Source organism: Camelus dromedarius, chromosome 1, assembly GCF_036321535.1.
Source record: "Camelus dromedarius isolate mCamDro1 chromosome 1, mCamDro1.pat, whole genome shotgun sequence".
Taxonomy (NCBI): domain Eukaryota; kingdom Metazoa; phylum Chordata; class Mammalia; order Artiodactyla; family Camelidae; genus Camelus; species Camelus dromedarius.
This window is the reverse complement of record NC_087436.1, coordinates 32428463-32444643: the sequence shown is the minus strand read 5'-3', so window position 1 is coordinate 32444643 and position 16181 is coordinate 32428463. Positions and strand designations below refer to the sequence as shown.

General features: G+C 35.3%; 1 long non-coding RNA gene across 2 annotated transcripts in view; it reads right to left on the bottom strand.

Annotated features, from left to right (window-relative positions):
- Positions 1 to 16179, bottom strand: part of LOC116157273 (uncharacterized) — a 27134-nt gene extending 10955 nt beyond the window's left edge. Inside the window, exon 1 of one of the 2 annotated variants that reach the window (XR_004141295.2) lies at positions 16078 to 16179. This is a non-coding gene — a long non-coding RNA (uncharacterized LOC116157273). The remainder of the gene's footprint in view (positions 1 to 16077) is intronic. The other variant, XR_010376714.1, reaches the window with a different exon arrangement.
- Between the last annotated feature and the right edge of the window lie 2 nt (positions 16180 to 16181).

The window sequence follows — 16181 nt, the reverse complement described above, 5'->3', positions numbered from 1 at the left end:
AAAGACATAGCTAGCATCTACATCGAATCCAGCACAGTCACAGAAGACACCAGGCACAAGCGGTCAACATAGGAATGCTTCCACATAAAAACACCTTTTTAAGACTACAATAGATAACTGTTTCTCCTAAATTCAGAGAGACAGAAAAAGTTAAAATAAATCCTGTAAGACCCACACCAACACATGCCATAATTAAAATGGCAAAAGTTAAGGAGAGAATTCAAAAGGCAGTAAAAGAAAAACAATGGGAACCCCTATAAGACCATCAGCTGATTTCTCTGCAGAAACTTTGCAGAAAGAAGGGAATGGCATAATATATTCAAAGCCCTGAAAGGGCAAAACCTGCAACCTAGGATACTCTAACTAGCAAGATTATCATTTAGAATAGAAGGACAAATAAGAAATTAATCAGACAAGCAAAAACAAAAAGAATTCAGCAATATTAAATCTACCCTAAAAGAAATGAAGGGTCTTCTCTAAATGGAAAAGAAGCAACATCTAAAACAAAGGGAAAATCCCAAAAGACAAATATATAGTAAGAACTGAAGATCACTTAAATGAGCCAGTACACAGATTAAAAAAACAAAAATTAGTGAAAGTGACTATAAATACAAAAAAAACAGTAATAAAAGAATAAACACAAAGACATAAAATAGGACAGCAAAAATATGAAATGTGGAGGAAGGGAGTAAAAACATAATCTTTTAGAATAAATCATGAAGATGTCAAAATAGGACATAAAAATCACAAAATATGGGGGACGGGAGTCAAAAATATTGATCTCTTAGAAAAGTTTGAACTTGAATAATTATCAGTTTAAAACAAGTAGACATAGTTATGGGTCAACATACTTGAAATCCAGAGTAATCACTAATAAAAATCTTGTAATAGAGTCACAAAAAACCAAAAGGAAAGGAACTCAAGCATACTAAAAAAAAAAAAAACAAAAAAACAAAAAAACACAAAAGGAAAAACAAAAAGAAATGAATTAAAAAAACAACTGGAAAACAAAATTTTAAACAGTAATAAGTACATACCTATCAATAATTACTTTAAATGTCAATGGACTAATCAATCAAAAGACACAGAATGGCAGATTGGATAAAAAATGAGAACCTACGATATGCTGCCTATAAGAGACTCACTTCAGGGTGAAAGATACATGCAGACTGAAAGTGAGGGGATGGGAAAAGTTATTTCATTCAAATGGAAATGACAAGAAAGTGGTGGTAACAATACTAATATCAGACAAAATAGACTTTAAAACAAAGTCCATAAAAAAGACAAAGAATGACATTATATAATGATAAAGGGACCAATGCAAGAAGAGGATATTATACTTGTTAACTTATATGTACCCAATATAGGAGCACCTAAACATATGAAAGAAATACTAACAGACATAATGGGAGAAACTGACAGGAATACAATAATAGTAAGAGGCTTTAACACCCCACAGACATCAATGGACAGATCTTCCAGAGAGAAAATCAAGAAGGCAACAAAGGTCCTAAATGACACAATAGACTATCTGGAATTAACTGATATGTTCAGAACACTATAACCAAAAAAAAACAAACAAAAAACAAAAAACAAATCAGAATACACATTCTTTTCAAGCACTCACAGAACATTCTCTAGGACAGACCACATAATGAGTCATGAAAGAAGCCTGAAGTTTGTAAGAGAACAAAAAAATATTTCAAGCATCTTTTTTGATCACAATGGTAAGAAAATAAAAATCAACCACAGAAAGAAAAATGGGGAAAGAATGAACCTGTAGATACTAAACAACACGTTACTAAAAAAACAATGGGTCAAAGATGAAATCAAAGAAGGAATCAGAAAATACCTCAACACAAAAATGAAAACAGATAAAATCTATGAGATGCAGCAAAAACAGCCCTAAGAAGATAGTTCACAGTAATACAGGCCAGCCTCAAGAAGCAAGAAAAATCTCAAATAAACTGCCTAACCTACCACCTAAAAGAATCAGAAAAAGGAGAACACATAAAACTCAAAGTCAACAAATGGAAGGAAATAATAAATATCAGAGAGGAAATTACAGATATCAAAACAAAAAGGAAAGATCAATTAAACCAAGAGCTTATTTTTTGAAAAGATAAACAAAATTGACATACCTTTAACTAGGCTCAAGAAGAAAAAGGACTCAAATAAACACAATAAGAAATGAAAGAGAAATAATAACTGATAACACAGAAATATAAGAACTCCTAAGAGAATACTATTAACAGTTATATGCCAATAAATCAGACAACCTAGAAGAAATGGACAAATTTCTAGAAATATACAGCCTGTCAATACTGAGTTCAAGAAGAAACCAAAAATTTGAACAGACTGATCACTAGAAGTGAAATAGAATCTGTAATTTAAAAAAAACAATAACAAAAAATGTCCTAAAAACAAAAGTCCAGGACTGGATGGCTTCACTGGGGGATTCCACCAAACAAACAAAGTAGAACTTATACTTCCACTTCTCAAACTATTCCAAAAAACTAAAGGGGAAGAAACACTCCCAAATTCATGTTTATGGGACCACCATTACCCTGATAGCAAAACTAAACAAAGGCACTACAAAAACAAAAACAAAAACAAAAAACAAACAAACCCAACCAAGCCAATATCCTTGATGAATATATATGCTATATGTGCAAAATTCCACAACAAAATAGCAAACTGAATTCAACAATACATACAAAGGATCATACACCATGATCAAGTTGGATTTATTCCAGGATCATGAAGATGTGTTCAACATATGCAAATCAATCATTGTGATACACCACACTATCAAAAGAAAAGACAAAAACCACATGATCAGCTCAGAAAATGCAAAAAAAGCATTTGACAAAATTCAACATCCATTCATGATAAAAATGCTCATCAAAGTGGGCATAGAGGAAGCATCTCTACATAATAAAGGACATTTATGACAATGACACAGGAACATAAACTCAACTTTAAAAGCTAGAGCCTTCCTACTAAATTTAGGAATAAGACAAGGATGCCTACTATCACCACTTCTATTTAACACAGTATTGGAATTCCTAGCCACAGCAATCAGACAAGGAGAAGAAAAAAAAGGCATCAAAAATGGAAGAGAAGAGCTAAAACTGTCACTTTCTACAGATGACATGAAACTCTAGGTAGAGAACCCTAACGTCTCCACCCAAAAACTATTAGAACTAATAAATGAAGTTGTAGAATACAAGGTTAATATACAGAAATCTGCTGTGTTCTATATAGCAATAATGAAACGTCTGAGAATAAAAAAAAATCCTATTTAAAATAGCATTTAAAAAAATAAACTACCTAGGGATACACTTAACCAAGGAAGTGAAAGATCTATTCCCTTTAAACTATAAAACACTGATAAAGGAATTTGAAGATGAGTCAAAGAAATGGAAAAATATCCCATGCTCTTGAAATGCAAGAATCAATATCAACATGGCCATACTATCCAAAGCAATCTACAGTTTTAGTGCAATCCCAATCAAATTACCCAGGACATTTTTCACAGAACTAGAAGAAATAATGCTAAAATGTATATGAAACCAGAAAAGACCCATAACTGCTAAAGCAATCTGGAGACCAAAGAACAAAGCTGGAGGTATAATCCTTCCAAATTTCAGCCTATACTACAAAACTACAGTAATCAACACAGCGTGGTACTGGCACAAAAACAGACATAGAGATCAAGGGAACAGAACAGAGATCCCAGGAATAAACCCATGTACCTGTGATCAATATAGAAAAAAAGAGGCAAGAATATACAAGGGAGAAAATACAGTCTCTTCAAGTGGTGCTGGGAACATTGGAAAGCCATATGTAAAACAATGAAATTAGAACATTCTGTAATGCCATATACAAAAATAAACTCAAAATGGTTTAAAGATCTAAATGTAAGACATGATACCATAAAATTCCTAGAAGAGAACATAGGGGAAACACTCTTTGACATAAATCATAGTATTTTGTTAGATTAGTCTCCCAAGGCAAAAGAAATAAAAGCAAAAATAAACAAATGGGACCTAGTTAAATTTAAAAACTTTTGTACAGAAAAGGAAACCATCAACAAAACAAAAAGACAACCTGTGGACTGTGAGAAGATATTTGCAAATGAGGCAACTAACAAGGAGTTAATATCCAAAATATACAAATAGCTCATGCAAATTATTATAATAAAAAGAAACAGATCAAAACAAATTTTAAAAATGGGCAGAAGACCTAAATGGACAGTTCTCCAAAGAAAACACACAAATGACCAGTAAGCACATGAAAAGATGCTTAACATCACTAATTATTAGAGAAATGCAAATCAAAACCACTTGAGAAATCACCTTACACCTGTCAGAATGGCTATTATCAAAAAACTAATGCTGGAGAGGATGTGGAGAAAACAGAACACCTCTATATTGTTGGTGGGAATGTATAATAGTGCAGTCATTACATGGTAAACAGTATGTAGGTTCCTTTAAAAACTGAAAATCAAACTACCATATAATCCAGCTATTCTACTGCTGAGTATATATGTGGGGAAAAAAATGAAAACATCAATTTGAAATGATATATGTAACCCAATGTTCCTAGCAGTACTATTTACAATATTTACAATAGTAGTAACCCATGTGACCATCAACAGATGAGTGGATTAAGAAGACATGGTGTATTTTTATATATACACACAATGGAATATTACTCAGTCATAAAAAAGAATGAAATATTGCCATTTGTAGTAATGTGAATGGACCTAGAGAATATATATTATGCTTAGTGAAATAAGTCAGACAGAGAAAGACAAATACTATAAGTTATCATTTATATGTGGACTCTAAAAAATAATACAAATGAATGTATATACAAAACAGGAACAGACTCAGAGAGGAAACAAACTTATGGTAACCAAAGAGGAAAGGAAAGTGGGGAGGAGTGAATTAGGGGTATGGGATTAACAGATACAAATCGCTACACTTAAAATAGATAAGCAACAAGAATTTACTATGTAGTATATGGAATTATACCCAACACTTTCTAATAACCTATAATGGAATATAAACTGCAAAAATACTGAATCACTATTCTGTATACCTGAAAATAACAAAAGACTGTAATTTACCTATACTTCAATAAAAAACATAAATATATGGGTAAATCTAAATATTAAATGTATTAAACAACACTATCTTGATCATTATATGAGTTATGATGTGTGAAAACAGGAATTAGTATTATTAAAAAATACATAACTAAACTAGATTCTAAGTTGAGAATCTTATTTTGTCTCAGATGCTCTTCTTCCTTGGCAGTAACAAAAATAAAATGCATCTAAGTTTATATTAGACAGCTGCTAAGTGAACTTACATACAGACACAGACATACAGATGCACATGTCTAAAATCAACTTCCTAGATGTCTAATACATTTGCGTATTTATTTTTTGATACATAGGGGTCTATAACATCTTTTTCATCACCTGTGACATATCCTATAGATCCTTCTTTATGCCCATTATTCCTTTTAACATTAAATTCCTCTTATCTGATAATGAAGAATCTGGTTCCAAGTTAAAATCCTATGTGTGACCCCTCAGGTTCAACAGGCAATTACATAGGTTTTGCCTAGACAGCCTCATGGGGCCAAACTGCGTTCCCCCCATCAGACTTGGAGCACAGCCAGATCACTGCATTCTCTAGGGGAGTTGCAATCAAGGCCTCTGATACCCATTCCCACCCTAGGCCATCATCATTTCTAGCCCAATCACCTCCATTCAGAGGCCCCTTTATAGAGGAACCTCCATCAAGACTTCTTTATCAGGGAACCTTGACTAAGACACTTTCTCCTCTGACAGAGAACTTTTCCACTTCTAGCCATCATGCCTTTTCCTCCTCCCAAACCCCAAGTCCATAAATGATAGTAGCCTTTTGATCGGTGCTCTTAAACAGTAAGACATTTCCACCTGTCTGCACTGCCTGTCATCTGATGACCCACGCCCACTGCCATTCCATGGAGAAAAAACAGAACACTGAGAAGCTAGCACTTTTTTTTTCTTTACCTCTCGTGTATAGTAGCACAAAAAATGAATAAAATATTATTACTTTTAGTTTGGCTCATTGTCCTAATTGACCACACTGACACATGACAGCTTAACAGTTAATTCTTCACTTTCCTCTTTTTTGATTTTCACTGACCTGGTATTTCGATTTTTTTTTTAATTAAAGTATTATATCCACATTCCAGACAGAAAAAAAGGACAAAAGGGGAAGGGCAAATGAGGTCTACCCATTTGGCAAATTAAATGAAAAAAAAAAAATGGAACCTTTTCTGGAACCCACACTCAGCAATTTTCACCAAAATGCCATTCACCAGAACTTAATTTTAAGGATACTCCATCACCTTGGTAACCTAGGAAATTTAGTTTTGCAGATTGTACCTTGCTATCTCCAACAAAATTGAAAATCCATTAATAAGGAAGTGAGAACGTATATGGCATGGGCAAAATTAGACGTAGTAAGGACATAGAAGAACAGCACTGTTAACGTGATTCAATTATTCCATCCCTCAAACAGAATTTAGATCTACTTCCACATGTTCATGGAATGTTTACCAAAAAATGATTATATATATGTATGTATATATATGGCCAAGAGAAGAAAATTTTGGGCCACATCCTCTAATCATAAGCCAATAAATAATCTCAAAATTTGGAAATTCAGAATGAAAGCAGAATATGTATGTACCAGAGAAGAAAATATATAGGAAATTACTGTCCAGAAACCAATGAAAAGGAGAATACATCATACAAAGACCAACAGGGTAAATGAAAACAGTACTGAGGAAAATTCACACCTGTATTGTTAAAACCTCAGTTTTTCCTCCTATGTCTTTCTTTCCTTTGTGTCTCCTTTATTCTCACACTCACAACAGTTCTGATATCAAATGTATAGGGATTTCCCCCACAAACAAGCAATTCTCCACAACAGCTGGATGTCCTACCATTTAACTCAACTCTGAGACTACATACTTGGACACAGAGTCAGATTCCACAGGTTAAGGGCTTACTCTCACAGGGCTACTCCCCACTTCAGATGCCAATCGCAAGTCACAGGTCCCCAGGTTACCAACAACTTCTGTCTGACCTAGTTACAATTTGGAGGTTCCCATGATTAATTTGCTAGAATGGTTCACTGAACTCATGGAAACACTTACATGTGTTTATCAGTCTATTAAATGATATGATAAAAGATGTAGATGAACAGCCAGATGAGATAAATAGGGCAAAGCCTGGGAGGGTCCAGAGCACAGGAACTTTTGTCCCAGTGGAGCTGGGTGCAGTACTCTCCTCATGTGGATGCTTTCACCAACACAAAAGTTCTCCAGAGCCCCTATAACTGGGATTTTATAGAGGCTTCCTCACGTAGTCATGATCAACTATTAACCCCATTTCCAGCGCCTCTCCTCTCTCTTGAGGAAGGGGGAGTGGGACTGAAAGTTCCGAGCTTCTAATCATGGCTGGGTCTTTCTGTTGACCAGCCCACAGCCAGGAGCCATCCAGAAGCCCAACCAGAGTCACCTCAGTAAAACACATAATGCTCCTCGTGCTTTTATCATATAGGAACTTACAAGGGTTTTAGGAGCCTTGTGGCAGGATGGGGTAAAAAGCAAATATTAGAACGAGAGATGCTCTTGTAACATAGGAAATTAAAAGGGTTTGAGGAACTCTGTGCCAGGAACCAGGGGCAGAGACTAATATATACATATATCTTTTTCTATTATCTCACAATAGCCTTAAACAATTTTGTTTTTAGAGGGAAAAAAATGAAAAAAGGCATAAGCACTCATCATTAAAAATAGAAAAAAATGAATCAGGAAGATAAAAAACTAAAAAAGGTAAAACTGAACTTAATAACAATAGCAAAGATAAATTTAAAGCTTTATTACATAAACTAATAAAATAAATACACTCCTTAGTAGACAAAACAAGAAATGAAAAAGGAGACAAATACAGATTTAAGAGAAATTTTAAAAGACAAATTGTTCTAATCAGTAATTGCAAATTTGAAAATCTAAAGAAAAGGAATTCAGGCAAAACATGAACTACTAACACTGACCAAAAAAGAAATGGAAATTTTGAGACACAGGTGACTGAGGCCAAGACAGTGGAATAGGAAGACACTGAGCTCACCTCCTCCCACAGGCACACTAAAATTACAACCATTTATAGAGCAACCAGTGATGAGAATGACCTAAAGCCTAGCATAAAAGACATTCTACAAGTAAAGATACAAAGAAGGAACCACAATGAGACAGATAGGAGGGGCAGAAATGTGATATATTTAAGATCCACAATGGGAGAATAAGTACAATTGCAGAGGTCCTCACCAAGAAGCAAAGGGTAACAAGCCCACTGTGGGCTCTGTAGCCCGGGGGACTTGCACTGGAAGATGATCTTTCAGAACACTTAGCTTTGAAGGCCAGTGGGGCCCACTTTTAGTAGAGCCAGAGGGCTGTGGGAAATAGTCTCCACTCTTAAAAGGTATACCCAAAATCTAACATGCTCCAAGATGCAGAAAAGAAGCAGTAATTTGAAAGGAGACTGGGTCAGGCCCACTTGAAGATCTTGGCCTCCTGGAGAGACAGAAGGCATTGGGACTCACCCTGAGAACACAGGAGGAAGCAGCCACTCTGGGGAACTCATCCTATGACAAGGACACTGGTGAAGTCAAGCACCATTTTTGAATCCTTCCCTAGTTTATTAGTGACCGAACTCAGCCCTGCCCACTAGCCAGTTGGCACTAGTCCTGGGATAACCCAAGCCAAGAAGCTAGGTGGGCAGGAATACAGCCCAGACCACCAGAGGGCCCAGGACCCAGCCCAAATAGCCACTAGTTAGCACAAGGCCTGATACTGCCTGACCCCAACCCTGCTCACCAATGGACCAACTCCAGTTCCGGGACTACCAGGGCACTGCAGCAAAGATACTGGGCCCTGGCCCTGCCCATCAGTGGGTGGACAGTAGCCATGACACCACCATGGTCCCACAGAGCCAGCCACATTAAGACCCAGCCCACCCACCAGAAGGCCTGTGCCAACTCTGGGAAAACTTGGGTGTCTTAGCCAGCAGCCCTGGGATCTGGTCTCACATATGAGCAAGCCAACACCACTCCCAGGATTTCCCTGGGCCACAGCCCCACACACCACAAGGCCAACACTAGCTCCAGAACACTGGAGCCAGCCATGCCTGGACTGAGCCCTGCCCACCAGTAGCTGGCAGCCTCTGCCCAAGGTAGGGGCTGGCAATTAGCCTGTCCTGGGGCCAGCCATGCCGACCAGTGCCCACAGAGAACACAGCCAGCCACAGCAGAATGGCCCACACAGCCCACATAAAGGGCACCTACAGAGCATGCAGAGGTAAGTGCACTGCCTGGCCCCATAAAATGTCTCCTTCATAAGGCTACTCCTCCAAGATCAGGAAACATAAATAACCAACAAACACCTAGAAATAAAAACAGAGAATTAGGCAAAATGAGGCAACAGAGGACTATGTTCCCAACAAAGAAATAAGGTAAAACCTCAGAGAAGAAATAAGTGAAGAAGAAATAACCTCAGACGAAGAAATAAGTAATCTAATCAATAAAGAATTCAAGGTAATGATTAAAAGATTCTCAAAAAAACTTGGGAGATGAATGGATGAACACAGTGAGAAGTTAGAAGTTTCTAACACAGACTTAGAAAATTAAAAACAAGGAAACAGAGCTGAGGAATAAAATGACTGGAATTAAACATACACAGAATGAATCAACAGTAGATTAAATGACACAGGGGAATGGATCAGCAAACTGGAAGACAGAGTAGTGGAAACCACTCAAGTTGAACAGAAAGAAGAAAAAGGAATTTTTTTTTAAAGGGGATAGTTTAAGGGACCTCTGTGACAACAAGTATAATAATATTCACATTATTGGAGTCCCAGAATAAGAACAGAGACAGAAGGAGCAAAGGATATATTTGAAAACATAAGAATTGAAAACTTCTGAAATCTGGAGAGAAAAAAGGCATCGAGATACAGAAAGTATAGAGTCAGAAACAGGATCAACCAAAAGAGGACCACAAGGGATATACAAGGGATCTCCCATAAGGCTATCAGATGACTTTTCAGCGGAAACTCTAAAGGCCAGAAAAGAAGTGGCACAGTATATCTGAAACAATGAAAGGGGAAAACCTAGAACCTAGAACACTCTAGGTAGGGCTATCATTCAGATTTGAAAAGGAGATAAAAAGTTTTACAGATAAGAAAAATCTAAAGGAGTTCAGTACCACCAAACAAGCTTTACAAGAAATGTTCAAGGGATTTCTCTAAGCAAAACAAAAAAGGCCAAAACTAGAAATATGAAAACTATGAAAGGAAAAAAATCTGATTGGTAAAGGTAAATATAAACGAAAGGTAGCAGATCAACCTCTTATAAAGCTACCGGCAAGTTTAAAAGACAGTAAGATCATCTATACACACAATAAGCAGTTAAGAAATACACAAAACAAAAAGACATAAAATGTGATTTCAAAAACAGTGAACAGGAAAGGTAACAAAAATGCAGCTGTTAAGATCCATTCACACTTCAGGGACTAGCAACTTAGAACAACTGTGTGTGTATATATATACATATACACATATATAAATGTACACATGTGTATACATATAGGTAACATATATATACTTTGCTATGGCTATATGCCTCATGGTAGCCACAAACCCCCCTCCAAAAAATAGACATACACATTAAAAGAGAGAAAATAATCCAAAATTAACACTATAGTCCTCAAATCACAAGGAAAGAGAATGAAAGAAGAACAAAAAAGAACTATAAAAACAACCTCAAAACAATGAATGAAATGGCAATAAGTACATACGTATCAATAATTTCTTTAAATGTAAATGGACTAAATACTCCAATCAAAAAGCATACAGTGGCTGACTTATATATATGGTCCCTAAAAGAGACTTATATATATGGTCCCTAAAAGAGAGTCAATTCAAATCTGAAGTCACACACACATCAAAGCCAGGAGATGGAAAAAGGTATTCCATGCAAATGGAAACAAAAAGAGCTGAGGTAGCAATACTTATATTAGACAAAATAGAATTTAAAACAAAGACCGTACCAAGAGACAAAGAAGTATATAGATCAGATCAATCCAAGAAGATGTATCAATTTGAAACATATATGAACACAACACGGGACCATCTAAATACATAAAGCAAATATTAACAGACATAAAGAGAGAAACTGACAGTAACACAATAGTAACAGACTTTTTAATACCACACTTTACATCAATGGACATATCATACAGACAGAAAATCAATAAAGAAACTAATGGCCTCAACTGACACATTAGACAAGATAAACTTAAAAGACAGATATAAAGAGAGCATTCCATCCAAAAGCAGCAGAATACACATTCTTCTCAAGTGCAAATGGAACATTCTCTAGGATACATCATATGCTAGGCCACAAAACAAGATGCAGTAAATTTGAGAAAATGGAAATCGTATGAAACAACTTTTTTGACCATAACACATAAAACTAGAAATCAACTCCAAGAAAAAAACTGCAAAAAACACAAACATGTGGAGGCTAAACAATATGCTACTAAATAAACAATACATTAGTGAAGAAATCAAGAAAGAAATGAAAAAGAAAAAAACCTGGAGACAAATTAAAATGCAAACCAATGATCCAAAACCAATGGGATACAGCAAAACCAGGAAGTTTATACAAATAGAAACATACCTCAAGAAACAAGAAAAATTTCAAACAACCTCACTGTAATATCTTAATAAAGCAGTCTTACCTCTTGCCTCAAGTTACCTTAGAGGGAAATCAACTGTCCTAAGCAATGATATGAGATGAAATATTCTTTTTTTCTCAGTTTTATTAAGAATTAAGTGACTTACAACACTGTATAAGTTTAGGCAGAAATGTTCTTAACATAGCTTCCTCAGAACTATACATCATTATTCTTTAAAAATTGTTCAAAGTACAAGCATTGCTTTGTATTTTTTTAAACTGTAGGGAAAGCCCAAAGTTATGTATATATAAAAAGGAAAAAGAATTCTATGTCTCAGCTAGAAGTGAGTAATATTTACATAATTGTAATATAAACTGAATATTGAGATAAAAATTATGCGGTAACTACATTTGGAGGATGAGATCAGATGAAATGAGGACAGAGAGGGGTGAAATTAAAACAACTAAATACATAATTCCTCATCCACAACAGAAACTTAATAGATTTAAATCTAAAACTGAAAAATGAACAAAGAACATAAGCATGTTATTTAGTAATATGGCAGAATATACAAAAATAAAGTGTTAAATGAATTGAAGATGTCTGCATCTGAGGAGCAGCAATGAGTGTTTTTGTATGCTTCTTGGTTGTTTGTTAGTAATGTGATATAAAACATATGTGTACTTTGTACCAGTATCAGCCTATCAATAACGATGCTATGTGCTAAAAATGCCTGGGGGCACTCACAGGGCCTGCAGTAAGCTCCATACACAGGCTTTTCTCCTTTCAGAACCACTGTTGTGACTGGATCAGCCATTGCGGTTCTTAAATTGCAAGATCATGATCATTGCCTTAAGCAATAACCATCAGGAAACTTTGGAAAAAGCAACAACAACAAGGTTTATTACCCACAGGTCTTGGAGGGTACACAGCACACCAGGGGCTACACAGTGAGATCACAGGTAGAGAAAGTTTTCTATTATTTTGTAACTTTTCTCTAAGTTTAAAATCATTCAAAATAAAGTTTGAAAAAAATGCCTTGTGAAAAGTGTTAAAAAGTTCTTCATAAGATTTGGTGCCTGGTGAGATCCTGCTTTCTGATTCACAACTTGTTGTCTTTTCACTGTGTCCTCACGTGGTGAAAGAAGTAAGGGAACTCTTTGGGTTCACTTTTATAAAGGAACTAGTCTCATTCATGAGGTCTCTATCTTCATAATATAATAATCATCACACAAATGTGCTACCTCCAAATACCATCACACTAGAGATAAGGTTTTAACATATGAATTTGGAGGGACACAAATACTCAGTCTACAGCAAAATGGTATAGAGTTATATGAAAGTGGACTGAAATTGGTTGTCAATGTATATTGCAAACTCAAGGGAAATCACTTAAACAAAGGAAAAAAAATAGAAGTATAACTGATATGCTAAGAAAGGAGAGAAAAAGGGAATCAAATAAAATGCTCAATTAAAACCAAAAAGCCAGAAAAAGAGTGGAAGACAAAAGTAGAAACAAAGAACAAAGGCAAAAAATATGCTAAATATTAATCCAAATGTATCAGTAATTACTTTGAACCCCAATGGTTGAAATGCATCAATTAAAAGACAAGTGATTCTCAGACTGGAAACCCAACTGTCTAAACTTAGATATAAGAAACCCGTTTTAAGTATAAAGACTCAGATAGATTAAAAGTAAATGGATGGGGAGAAATATATCAATGCTAGTCAAAAGAAAGGAGAAGTTACAGCAATTTCCAACAGAACAGACTTCAAGGCAAGGGAAGTTATCAGGGATAAAGAAGGGCATTACGTAATGATAAAAAGGTCAATACTCCAAGAAGACATGATAAATTTTAATGTATATGCACTTACCAATAAAGCATAAACAGAGTGAGACAAAAACTGACAGAAGAGCAAGGAGAAATAGATGAATCTACTATTATAGTTGGAGACTTCAAACACCACTCTCAGAAATGAACATACCTAGCAGGCAGAAAATCAGTAAGGACAAAGCTGAACTTAACAATACCATCAATCAACCGGATAGAATTGATGTCTCTAGACTACTTCATCCAACAACAGAAGACATGTTTTTCTCAAGCTCACATAGAACATTCAACCAGATAGACCCTGAGCCATTGGACAAACCTTAACAAATGTAAAAGAATAGAAATCATGCAATGCCTGCTCTCAGACTAAAGTGGAATTAACTTTAAATTAACAACAAAATAATAACTGGAAAACTCCAAAACACATGATTAATCAATGCACTTATAAGTAACATATGGTTCAAAGAAATTTCATGAGAAATTCAAAAATATTTTGAACTAAATGAAAACGAAAACACAACTTATCAAAATGTGTGGGATGCAGTGAAACATACCATTGAATGTATATATTAGAATAAAAGAATGATTTAAAATCAATCATCTAAGCTTCCACCTGAGGAAATTAGAAAAAAAGGAGCATTTAAATTAAAAGTAAGCAGAAGAAAAGAACCAATAAGAATTAGAGAAATCAATGAAGTTGAAAACAGTAAATCAATAGAGAAAATCAATAAAACCAAAAGCTGGTTCTTTAAAATGATCAGTGAAATTCATAAGATGCTAGCTGGGCTAACTAAGAAAAAGGAGAGAAGTTACAGATTACTAACATTAGAAATGATAGAAGGAACATCACTACAGATCCCATGGACATGAAAAGGATAATAAAGGAACACGATGTACAACAAATATGATAACCTAGATGAAATGGACCAATTCCTTGTAACACACAATCTGCCAAAACCCACACAAAAGGAAACAGACAATCTGAATAGGCCTATATCTATTAAAGAAATTGAATCAATAATGAATAACCTTCCAAAAGAGAAAGCATCAGGCCCAGATGGGTTCACTGGTGAATCCTATCAAACTTTAAGGAAGAAATTACACAAATTCTCTGCAATCTCCTTCAGAAGATAGAAGCAGAGGGAATACTTCCTAACTCTCTCTCTTGGGTCGGCATTACTGTAACACCAAAACCAGGGGAAGACATTACAAGGAAAGAAACTACAGACAAATATCTCATTAACACACATGCAAAAATCCTCAACAAATATCAGCAAATTGAATCAAAAAATATATTAAAAGAATTATACACTATGACCAAGTGAGATCTATCTCAGGTGTGCAAAGCTGGTTCAACATTCAAAAATCAATTAATGTAATCCATCACATCAACAGGCGAAGAAAGAAAAATTACATGATTATATCAATAGATGAAGAGAATGTTATTTGACAAAATCCAACCATTCATGACAAAAACTCTCAATAAGCTACGAGTAGAGGGGATGTTCCTTAACTGGATTAAGAACATCTACAAAACTGCTCTAGAATAATTTTTTTTAAAGTCAATACAATACCTGGTATTAACAGAATAAAGAATAAACACTCCCCTGAAATTAAAAAAAAAAAAAAACAACCCACAATGACAGCGAATTACAGGAACTTCTGAAATTTAACAGCAAAAGCAAGTCTAATTGGAAGACTGGACTCTGGAACCAGCTGCTCAAGCATTATAACATACAACTTTTAAAGAATTTCCAGAAATGGTAAAAGTTGATTTTTCTATGAACAGAGCTTTTATACAGCTCGCAGGTAGACAAACTTAGGTGAACTTGATATAACCATTAATGTAGATGAAAAGAGCTTTCCATTTAGAAATAGACCTAACTTTGTGGAGTGGCTCTCAGTTTGTTATATATTCTTACTGAATATCACAATCTTCTATCTGTATAAAGTCTATCATACCAACCTTATAAGTCTTTTTTAATTAGGTTTGTTTCTTTATTATTATTATTATTTATTTAATGCAGGTACAGGGGATTGAACCCAGGACCTGACGCATGCTAAGCACGTACTCTAACCTCGAGCTATACCCTCCCCCCATGTCTTTTTTCAGCATATATATCACGTGTGTGAAATCTCTCAAACGTGAGTTATTATACAAAGAACATTATACTTAATGAAAATGTACCAAAATCATGGAGTTCATTTTCTTAAAGCACCGCACACATTAATTACACTTAGGAAAAACTGGAGTAAGCACACAGGTATAAAGGAGTGTTCAAGCCACGGTAATTTTTTGTTTTCTCTGTGCTGTTCAGTCAAGTTTAAGTAGTTGGAGTTTAAAAATCACTTTAAAACCTTTACAGAATTGGAAGAAGTAGCTTTTCAGACTGTAAAGTGAGGAACTGACCAGGTGAAAATATATCATCTCTCAGGTTACCTTTTTTTATCATCCCGCTGAGGCCTGCAAAAGGCAGGACCGCCAACACTTGCAGCCAAGCTGTAGACCGCCGAAGCACTTCCGGTCGTTGGCCCGGAGGCGGG